The sequence below is a fragment of the Rattus norvegicus genome, chromosome 4 (genome assembly GCF_036323735.1).
Source record: "Rattus norvegicus strain BN/NHsdMcwi chromosome 4, GRCr8, whole genome shotgun sequence".
NCBI lineage: Eukaryota > Metazoa > Chordata > Mammalia > Rodentia > Muridae > Rattus > Rattus norvegicus.
In genome coordinates, this window is record NC_086022.1 from 138644722 (window position 1) to 138656786 (window position 12065).

General features: G+C 38.8%; 1 pseudogene; it reads right to left on the reverse strand.

Annotated features, from left to right (window-relative positions):
- Window positions 1–5411: 5411 nt before the first annotated feature.
- Window positions 5412–7871, reverse strand: Abcf2-ps2 (ATP binding cassette subfamily F member 2, pseudogene 2; annotated as a pseudogene).
- Between the last annotated feature and the right edge of the window lie 4194 nt (window positions 7872–12065).

A 12065-nucleotide genomic window follows, 5' to 3' on the forward strand; every position in this document is an offset into this window, starting at 1 on the left:
AATGGAAACTAATATTGAGAATGAAAATTGAGTGTGTTTTGTGTGCTTTGTTTTGTGGGATAAGAGTAAGAAATAGTAGAGGGAATATGTGTAGGTAGATATCAGAGAAAAGGGTATGCCACCTTTTAGATTTAGAAAGACAGCTTCAGACTTACAGAAGAAATTCCTATGTTAATGTTTTCTATGACAGCACACAGTCCCTCTTATATTAAAATTTGACCAGTGGTTTTTATCTCTATTGGTCAAGCCATATTGATACATTGTTGTTAACAAAGGCAGTAGTTTATTCAGACACCCTTCATCATATCTGGTTCCCTTTCACTTCTAGGATCTCAGAGAGGATTTTATACTTAGTGATCATATCTCATCAAGGCTGTGATCAATCTTCAGAGTTGACTTCTTTTGATTTCTTGATGAAATCTGACTATATTTCATAGAATTGAATCATCTTTGTAGAATACCATTATCTGATATCTTTGATTATTTCACTCATGGTTAAGTTGAGATAAGTTTTATTTGTATATATGTGTATGCATTATTCCTTTGAGACAAGGTCATTCTCTGATATGGATACTTGTGATTTCTTGGCTAGACTTCACTTATGTCCAGTAAGTTCTAGCACTCCTCTGGTCTTTTCAGCCTCCAAGAATGGTTATAGGCAAATAATCATGCCTCATTTTTAATAAGGGGCTATGAATCTGAGTTCAGGTCCCCATGCATACACAGCAAGTGCTCTTACCCAATGAGCCATTTCTACAGCCAAACTGGGGAAGACTTTTGTGATAGGAGGTCTAGAGGATTAAAGTGTTATTATCGTTTTCTTAAGGGAAATTGTTTTCAGCATGATTTCTTAACATTTATGTTGACACTGATCAATTAACTAAGATAGTTTTTGTCTGAATATCCTTTGTGAATTTTTTTCCTTCTTTATATACCTTATATTTTAAAAGATAGCTATCCTAAACATTTCCTGCTATGGAGTCTTACATAATGTTTCACTATTCAGTATAGTATAGCATCTACTATAAGTAATTAGCATCCCTTTTCATCAGTGTTTTCCTTTTTTTAAATTTATCTACCTATTAATTAAAATGTAAATCGTACCATTTATTTGTGTCGCATGGACTTATAAATAGCTGTGCTATACTTGAGATTAACATATGATATTAGTTTTCAGTTTAATAATCTCAATTGTCTTTACTTTTACTTAGGATTCAGACTAAAGATCATATAGGTTTATAAAACATAAAAGCAGTTTCAATGGGATAAATAGAACAGGCCTTTTTTAAAGTGAAAGACTGAAGTGGAGATAATGGTGAGATTCCCTATTGGGTAAAGTCTTTGCTACAAAAGCACAGTAAGGGGTAACTTATATAGCCAAGAGCCATAGCCATAATCACTCTTGCTTTCACTCATGTAAAATACAAACAGGATGGTAAGCATGTATAATCTCACCACTGTGGCTTATTTGTACCAGCAATGTCAATGTCTAAAAATGTCTTCTAAGAACTTTGGTATTCAAGGATGTCTGCTGGCATTTTTTTTGATATGTTATGTCCTAGAGAAGATGTTTACTTAAAAACATTTGTGTTCAACACTGCTGACTTCACAGTAGGGAAAACAGAAAACCAAGACATCTCTAGAGTGGTCTGAGGATGTGTACAGGAACATTCCAGAAAACAGGAAATCTGATGAAACAGAGACATTCCCAAAGAGGAAGAACCAGAAGATGGTGTTTAATGCTGAATGCACTGGACTAAGTTAACTGGGATTTTATGTTTGCTACCTCCTCAATACCGAACAAGAGTGGGGCTTCAGAGGAAAGTTAGATATATTTTATAGACAAAAATATTAGCATAATATTTTCCTGGCTTAATGTTTGGTTTTCCTTTTTGCCTTTGTGATCTTGAATAGAGAAACAAGTCTTTTATAAATACTATAAGCTCAACCCAAAAAGTAAGGCCTTAAATGTTAATTTTAAGAACTTTGTGGTCTTCACTAAAGTTTCAACACAGCTAACCTTGGGAATCTGTTTCCTTACAAAGATGACACTTGGTATTGTCCTGAATTAATGAAAATAATGAATAGCCATATACTGATGGCTACATCTAAGACAGGAAAGCCTTAAATTTTCATTGTTGGAAGGTTCTATCTCACTGATTTTTCTTATGGTTGTAAATCTATTTGTGAAAAAAGGTAGGTGTGTGTGTGTGTGTGTGTGTGTGTGTGTGTGTGTGTGTGTGTGTGTATGTGTTTGTCCATCAGTGCATTAATGGAGAGCCCTGAAATTTGGTAAAGAGCATAGAAATTTGTTTGTTTGACAAGGGTTGATAAACATTTGTATTTTCCTTTTTGTACTTTGTATTCTTCCTCTTCTTTCCAAACAGCCGATGTCTTAGTAAGTCTTAGTTCTTCTAGCACAGAACAAAAAAATGCCAAATAAATTATTGTTACTCAGAAAATGAAATCCAAAGCATGGTGTCCTGTAATATTTATTTCAGGAGTTGCTGTCAGAAATCTAGGTCCACCATATCCCTGCTTTCTTCCTTGGTGGTAAAGAGACACTTCTTTTCATAATGTCCCCTTATGTGATTGACAAAATTTTTTTTCACAACTGTATGACTGTATTTGCATGTTATGAATAAAAGCAGAATAAACTGTTAAGTCGGTACCAGGGAAAGAAAGAAGGAACAGTAACCCATGGGTACAATACTTACATTTTCATATAGATGTTGCTTTGACTATTTGAATGTTTTTATTTCAGTTGGTTCTTGACACATATACCACTCTTTAAAGTACTCATTAAGCAGTAATTAAAAGAAAAAAGACTAGAACAATAGTCTAACCAGAAGTATATAGTAAAACAAACAAACAAACAAAAAAGGCAATTCGTGAACAAAAGTCTAATTTGATATTCCTGATTGGCTAGAGTTTTGTGTACCAGTTGCAACAGGATTGTGCCTCAACTTATTTTTCTTTTTAACTGAGGAAAATATGCACAGAAGACTTCACTAAAACCTGAGTTCTAAAATACCTCATCTTTACTGTTAAAATAGAAAATGAGTCATTGTTGAAAACACATAGAAAATGTGACTTTATTCTGCAAGTGTGATATTTTGTCATTATCTCCAGAGATGTGTAAGCATGATTTGCAGAGAAATGACTATATATGGACATTGCATTCTTACAAAATCACTGCTAGAAAAGTGTTATCAAAAAGGCAGAAAGAAAGAAAAAGGAATGAGAATCCAATGTGTCAAGAGAAAGGAAACTTTTCAGAGACCTAGGTTACAGGAAATGGTAGGTAAGGAAAGAAATAGGTGACATTAATAAAAATCATAAGTTTCTACTTTCATATCTGAAGACTGATTATGGCTATAGCTCTTGGCTATATAACTTATATATTACTTACAAAGGAAGACATATTAAAATACCCATAAGGAAGTTTTCCATGATTTATATTATTTCTGTTAGGAAGCAAGTGCTAGAATGAGGGTCAAGTTTCTAAGCCTCATCTGTATGTTAAATACAATTCAGCAGGTCTCAACGCACAGCTTTTCTGATTGTTACTAACATAACTAGAATATTATTAGGCAGTGGCATCTTGTTCTTTGGTTGACCTTTTAAATTGGAACTGTTTAGCCCTAAGTATTTGTGTATTATATGTTATATCATGAGATTTTAATGAATTATTCCTTATTAAATATCAGTTTAGTGAGAATGACATACTGAAGTGATTTGGAGTTTGTACAATCATTGCCTTAGGAGCACACCGATTTGCAGGTTCCATAAATGAAGCTGTAGCATCCTTTAAGGCCTTTCTCTTAATTACTTACTTCCATAAACATGGATCAGGTCCCCATCTTAGGGAAATCCCATTTATATCACTAGTGAGTTTCTGGTTGATACTTGCGTACACTTTCTCATTCCTTGTGCATATCACCACTTTCAAATTGATTCTAGGTCAATAGCTCTCATAGACAAAATCCAAAGGGGTAGATAATAATTAAATACATAAGTATCTGTTTCATATTTACATACACCTATAGATGTTCATATATTTATTAATATATTTTACTTTATTAAATAGGAATATAATTATAACATTTTTCTATTTCCTTCCTACAATCATTCTCATATGACCCCCTCTCTACTTCATGGAATCTTTCCTTGAATTGCTTTTATATAAAAATACAGTCACGTGCACATACACCTGCATGTATGTACTGCTCACTTTATAGTTACTTCTAAGTATAAAATTTCAAGAATGACCATTTGGTATTAAATAAGTAATTAGTGTACTTTCCCTAGAAATATTATTTATTATTCTTTTGGGATTTTTAAAAAAATTATTTAACCAATTTTTTACACGCCAAATTTTATCCCCCTCCTGGTCCACACTCTCACTGTTCCACATCCCTCCCAAATCTCCCCACTCCCTGGGACCTCCAGTCTCAGGAGGATAAGGTATATCTTCTCTTAGTGAATCCAGATCTGGCAGTCCTCTGCTTTATATATGTCAGGGGCCTCATATCAGCTGGGGTATGCTGCCTGGTTGGTGGTCCAGTGTCTGAGAGATTTCCCTGGTCCAGGTTAATTGAAACTGCTGATTGTCCTACAGGGTCACCCTCCTCCTCAGCTTCTTCCAGCTTTTCCCTAATTCAATTACAGGGGTCAGCAGCTTCTGTCCATTGGTTGGGTGCAAATAACTGCATATGAATCTTTCAGCTGCTTGATGGGTCTTTCTGAGGGCAGCCATGATAGTCTCTTTTTGTGAGTACTCCATAGCCTCATTAATAATGTCAGGCCTTACGGCCTCCCCTTGAGCTGGATCCCACTTTGGGACTATCTCTGGACCTCCATTCCCTCAGGCTCTTCTTCGTTTTCCCCCTCAGTTCTTTCAGACAGGAACAATAATGGGTCAGAGTTTTTGATGGTGAGATGACAACCACAGCCCTCAATTGATACCCTGTCTTTCTGCTGAAGGTGGTCTTTCCAATTCCCTCTCCCCACTGCAAGGCATTTTATCTAAGTTTCCTCCCTTTGAGTACATTACCTCCCAGGTCTTTGCTACATTCTGGACCAACCCCCCTCCAACCTCCTACCTCCCAAGGTTGCCTGTTTCCATTCTTTCTGATGGTCCTCAGGGCTTCAGTCCTTTTCCCTCACCCAATACCTGATCATATTCCCCTCCCTGTCCCTTTTGCCACCCAGGTTTCTCCTGTGATTGCTTTCTTCTCCCTCTCAAGTGGGATTGACCAATCCTCATTTGGGCCCTTCAGCTTGTTAACCTTGTTGAGTTCTGTGAACTGTATCCTGGGTATTCTGTACATTTTTGGCTAATATCCACTTATTAGTGAGTGCATACCATGCATATCTTTTGGGTCTGAGTTACTTCACTCCGTATGATATTTTCTTTTTTTTTTTTTTGTTTCCTCCTCCTTTATTGGACACTTGGTAGATGACTCATAGATCTACACTGTTAAATAATTATTAAAATACCGACCAGGACTAGGCCCTGTCCCAGAGCTCCAAACCAGAAGCAATAAAGAACGGGGGTGATGGGCTGGTGGTATTTCTCCAACATCACCGAAACCCATAATGAGGCTCTTGAATCCTTCCAGGGCCAGAGCAGGGCTTGGGCCCTGGGGTTAACCCAGGCACCCCTGGCTGCATCTTTCAGGGCAAGGTCACAGCAAGGGTCTGGAGGGAACAGCCAGCCGAGTCCAGACAGACAGACCCAAATGGAAGGAGGGTAGGAAATGGACAGGCGCTGTCCAGCTGGAGATAGGATGCAGTGAAGGCAGGCTGAGGGGAGAGGCTGGGGGCAGCATTGTGGCAGTGCGGGAGTGCGGCCCCAGGGTCCTGTCCTGAGTGGCTGGTCAGGTGTCAGCTGGCAGTCTCCAGGTGGCATTCCTGACCCAAGCCTAGCTGAGGGCTCACACGTTGTGGGTCCTCTTGGTGAGCTGGGGCTCCTCATCCACCAGCTTGGACTTGAGGTGCTCCTTGTAGGCTAGGATGTCTCCAGGCCACTTGGTGATTGTCTGCTTCTCACAGACCCAACTCTCCTGTGCAACCTGCTGGATGAGTCTGAAGTCATGGCTGATGAGCATCATGCCACTCTCGAACTCATTGATGGCATCTGCCAGAGCATCAATGGTCTCGATGTCCAGGTGATTGGTAGGCTCGTCCAGAAAGAGCATGTGCGGATTCTGCCAGGCCAGCCAGGCCAGACACACTCGGCACTTCTGCCCATCTGACAGGTTCCAGATTGGGCTCACCTGCTGTTTCCCAGTGAGGCCATATCTCCCAATGATCTTCCTCATCTCCTCCTTCTCCTTGACCTCTGGGTAGCACTTCATCATGTACTCCAAAGGGGAAAGGTCCAGGTCCAGCTGCTCCTGTAAGTGCTGATGGTAACGCCCTATCTTGACATGAGGATGCTTCCGGATCATTCCATCTGTAGGCAGAAGCTCTCCAGTTAGCAGCTTCAACAGAGTGGACTTCCCTGCTCCGTTGGGCCCTACCAGAGCCACTCGTGTGTCAAGGTCAATGCCAAATTCTAGATTATTGTAGATGCAAGGCCCATCTTTTGTATACTTGAAGCTCGCGTTCTGCACCATAATGACAGGTGGTGGGATCTTACCACACGGTGGGAAATAAAATGATAGCGTCTTGTCACTCACAACCCTTTCTGTCAGTCCGGATGTCATCATTTTCTGTAGTGTTTTCTCTTTGCTTTGAGCCTGCCGGGCCAGCGTGGCACTGCCATGGCCAAACCTGGCAATGTAGTTCTTCATGTGTGCTATCTGGTCCTGCTCCCAGTGAAACCTCTTCATCTGGTTCTCTTCCAGCTCCAGCCGTGTCTTCACATACTGATCATAATTACCCGTGTAGTACTTCAGTTTCTTGTTGTGCATGTGGATGATATTGGTGCAGACCCCATTCAGGAAGTCCTGGGAATGGGACACAAGGACCAGGATGCGCTTGAAAGTCTTGAGTTCCTCTTCCAGCCACACGCAAGCATCCAGGTCCAGGTGGTTGGTAGGCTCGTCCAGCAGCAGCATGAAGGGTCGAATGAAGAGGGCTCTAGCAAGAGCAACTCTCATCCGCCAGCCACCACTGAAGTCTTTCAGCTTCTTGCGCTACATGGCAGGTGTGAAACCCAATCCGTGTAAGATCCTTGAGGCCCTCATCTCAGCTTTGTCAGCATCCAGCTCTTCCAACCGTTCATAGAGTTCCATGAGCTTCTCACACTCCGCATCCTCATGAGCCAAGCGCTCAGCCTCTCTCTCCAGCATGGCCTGCTCTGTGTCCACCTCCATCACACACTGCAAGGGTGTCTTATCGCTAGGGGGCATCTCCCGAGTCAGATGGTAGATGTCGATGTGCTCAGGGATGGGTACTTCACGTTTTCCAACGGCAGAGAGCAGCATGGACTTTCCAATTCCATTTAAGCCAATGAGGCCATAGCGCCGGCCTGAGTTTAATTCCAGTTTGGTGTCGCTGAGCAGCTCTTGACCATGAAAGGTGAGTGAGAGGTTGATGATGTGGACGTCAGTACTGTTGAGGTGAGAAGCCAGGACGCCGGTGACAGCTCGAGCAGCAGCTTTCTTCATCTCAAAGTCCTCCAGCTCCTTGATCAGCAAATCCACTTCTGTGGTCTCTCTGCCATTGGTCTCATTTTTCTCCTCTGCCACCTGAGGTTCTGTGACAGCATCTCCATTTTCTTCATGTCCCTTTCTGGGCCGCTGTCGAGCTTTGGCAGCTTCCTTCTTTTTGGCTGCCTTCTTCTTAGCCAGGTCGGAAGGCATGATGATGAGCCACAGGGGTAGTTACTGTTCTTTCAAGAGTGGGGCCTCGCCGCTCGGCCTCTCCGTATGATATTTTCTAGTTCAATTCATTTGCCCGCAAAAATCAGGATGTCCTCATTCTCAATAGCTGAATAGTATTCCATTGTGTAAATGAACCACATTTTCTGGATTCATTCTTCTGTTGTGGGACATCTGGATTGTTTTGATTTGCATTTTCCCAATCACTAAAGACTTTGAACATTTCTTTAGCTGCTTCTTAGCCATTTGAGATTCCTCTGCTGTAAATTCTCCATTTATTTCTATACACCATTTTTTAATTGGGTAGTTTGGTGTTTTGGTGGTGAGCTTCTTGAGTTCTTTTCATATATTGGATATTAGCCCTCTATCAGATGTGGAATGAGTGAAGATTTTTTTCCAATCCGTAGGTTGCAGATATGTCCTGTTGACTGTCCTTTGCCTTACAGAAGCTTTGCAGTTTCATGAGGTTCCATTTATCAATTCTTGATCTTAGAGCTTAAGGTACTGGAATTCTGTTTAGGAAATTTCCCCTTGAGCATTCTTACTTGTCTGTAGTTCTTTATCTAAGATTGGGGCCCCAATGAGACTTCCCCACTCCATATTAGAACATCTATTAACATCCTTGTTCAGATTTCATACAAGCAGCCATAGTGTTGAAAATGCATGTGTGAAACTTTCTTGTCATTTTTAGTATATAAAATCTGACAACAGACTTTCTGTTCCTCTGACTTTTAAAAGTTTTTGACCCAATCAGTGATCTGCCCAACTTGTGATCCACCCTATGGGTGGGTACCAAATGCTGACACTATTACTCATGCCATTTTGTGCCTGTAAAAAGGAAACTAGCAAAGTTGTCCTCTGAGACATATGCAGATACTCACAGCCAAGCATTGGACAGAGGGCAGGAAGCCCCACGAAGAGTTAGGGGAAGGAATGAAGGAAGGAAAGAGGATGACAACTCCATAGTAAGACCAAAGGTGTCAAATAACCTGCAACCCTAGGAGTTTCCAGAGACTGAGCCACTAACCACAAAGCATAAATGGGCTCGTCTGATGCCCCTGGCACATATGTAGCAGAGGACTGTCTTATGTGGCCTCAGTGGAAGATGCTGTGCTTAATACTGAGACTTGATGCCCCAGGGTTGGGGATGACTTGGGGTGGGCACCCTCTCAGAGGCAAAGGGAAAGGGGAAATGAACTCTGTGAGGGGGAACAGGGAGGAAAAGCAACATGTGGGATATAAATATATAAAATAATTAACTAATTAAAATTTAGAATAAATGAAAAAAGGGTTTGGCCTCCTTTTCCATGATGCTTCTTAATCCTAAAATGTAAGAGTTTGGTTGCAGATATATCAGTTGGGGCTGAAAATCACATCATCCTTTTTTTCTCTATATTTTGATTTGTTGTGATTTTCTATAGTGGTCTTCATTTCTTTCAAAAAGAACTTTCTTTGATGAGAGATAAGAGTTACATTTACCTTTGGATTTAAAGATAAATATTAAAATTGTAATTGAGAATTAATCTGATTTAGTAAAGTGGTAGACTTAGGTTCTGCTTCAAAACTATGACCTTACTAGCCCAAGGTACTGGCTAGGATATTTTGTTTGTTTTAATTCCCTTTCCAATTTCATTTATATAGAGAGCATCTCTAACAATACTACATGTTTTAGAGTTGTAGGATATGAGTAAATGTCACAGTGATAGCGTAGTATCCTCTAGATACTGCTCAAATGATATGTAGTTTCATCAAATAATTTTAAAGTAACTATTCTTAAGTGAAAAAATATATAAAGAACATCTCCATTTGAATAAAATATTTATTTTGAGCTGGTGTTGAAATTGAAGATTATATTTTAATTTTACTGAAAACATGTAAACATTAACTTAAGATGTTTTTTGTTTCTTTGTATTTGTTGTGTATGGGGGAAGTTGTTCCTGAAGCTTAAAATCAGATATGATAACAGATGGAATCATTCTCTGGGCCAAATGGCTTTCTGGTCAGTAGTTAATAGAGTAGCTCTATTAACATAAATTTTTTTCTGTCATGATATCGGTGCTCTATAACAGTCCAGTCAACATTTGTCTAACATTATTTAAAGAAGTATTGTAGAACTAATATTTTATAGTTTTGAGTTTACTTTCTAGTATTATAAGGTGTCATTTGTTTTATTTATCATTATTACTCTCAATATCTTCAGTGTTTAATTTGTAATTAAACACTGTAATAGCTATGTGCCTACAGAGAAAGAGTGGTATATTTTGAGTTCAATAATATGTTAGGAATCTTGTATGTATCTACAAATTAGTTGAAGCTGGACACTTACAGAGAGATGATTGGAGGGATTTCTTTTTCTGATATCACTAGTTTTCTGTGTGTGCCTTAAAACCATTTCTTTGTGTTTCCCTGTGAAGGAGAGCATCCTGAGACATATTATCCTCTTTGTTTTTAATTAACTCCCATTTTCTTTACACCTTGTTGTTTCTAAGATAAGCATTTTTTTATTCCTTATATATTTATTTCCTTAGCACTTAGTCTTAGAAGGAACCTGTAGGTACTCTTTTTTTGTTGTTGTTGTTTTATTGTTTTATCTGTTATAGCCATCCATTCAAACAAATGGAATAGGAAGAGGGAACAGGCAAAGAATGTGAAATGAAGTTCCACTATATATTTCCTTACTTGATAAACACACAAGACCATGGATTAAGTTTTGTTTTCATTCCTATTTTATATACCAATAAATTAGGCTTTGATGAAACTCAGTGGTTTCAAGTTTCAGGTTTGTAAAAAGAATCTTCAGAGTTTCTACTTTATACCATTTACATGTGTGGTGGTTTGAATAAAAATGGCTCCGATGGACTCATAGGCAATGGCATTGTAAGGGGGGATTGCCTTGTCGGAGTAGCTATGACATCAATAGAGGAAGTGTGTCACTGGGGGTAGGCTTTGAGGTCTCAGATGCTTAAGTCAGTCCCATGTGACACTCTCCTCTTGCTGCCTACTGATTTTGATGTAGAAATCTAACACCATGTCTGCCTGCTTCTTCCCACTATGAAGACAATGTACCAAACCTATGAATTGTAAGTCAAGCCCAAGTCAATTAATTGTTAATTTCTAAGAGTTGCCAAGGTCATGGTATCTCTTCCCAGGGATACAAACCTAATAAAGTTACCATTTTAGCATTCTACATTATTAATTCTGAAGTTAATTCATTCACTCATTCAAAAGATATTGTAAAAAAGACTTTGTCAGGTAAAATAGGTCCGTACCATCCTAATGAATGCTTCTATTTCCTATGAATATAACTGGGAATTGTAATTATTAAGAGTTTATATTGGAAAAGGATGAACATCCCATTCTAAGATTCATTTAATACTACCTCTTCCCTGGCAAATTTCAATATGAAAAGCATACTCTACTTTTAAGGAATTTGATCCTATTGGTTAGAGGAAATAAAATTGCTTTTAAATTTACCAAAGACTACTAAGTGCAATACAGTCAATGTGAGGCACAAGACACAGGGGTGGAAGTGACAGACAAATTTCATTGCTAGTGAGATCAAAAGTAAAGTAATGACTTAAATTAGATTGATGGTTGAAATTTCAGAACTGGAATTCATACATTGAAATGTTATAAATTTATGTAAGTGAAAATTTCTGCCAGATATTCACTGGGGAAAGAATTCTCAGGGGAATGCACAAAATCAATTGAAAGAATGGGAGACTCTGTTACCATCACTGGAAATGGAGAATAAAATGAAGATTTTGGATCTGGATAAACATTCCAATCTGTGTGAGCCACATCAGAGGGTATACAGATCATCGTGAACTCAGAGACCCATATGTTTGCTTGAGATCTTTTGAGGTCCGTGTAGCAGGTACTATGAAGATTTCATTAAATATTCTTTTTCAAAAACATTCTAATACACCTACATCTTATGCTCTTTCCTTCCAATACAGTCTTTATTTTCTGAATGCATTTTTGTTCATTTCTCTGTATGGTTGAGTTAAACAGGATGAAAGACTTTTAAACGAACTACCTTCCCTTTAGAAAATGAAAAAAGAGTTTTGGTTGATGATATATTCAGAGACATTATTACATGTTCTTTGGTAGATTTTTATATGAAAATTATGAATATGTTCATTATATTAAATCAGAAATTGAATTTCATATCTTCTGACCTTTTAATGCTTCATTTAAAATGGGAAGTCAAGGCCACTATTTAATATGTAG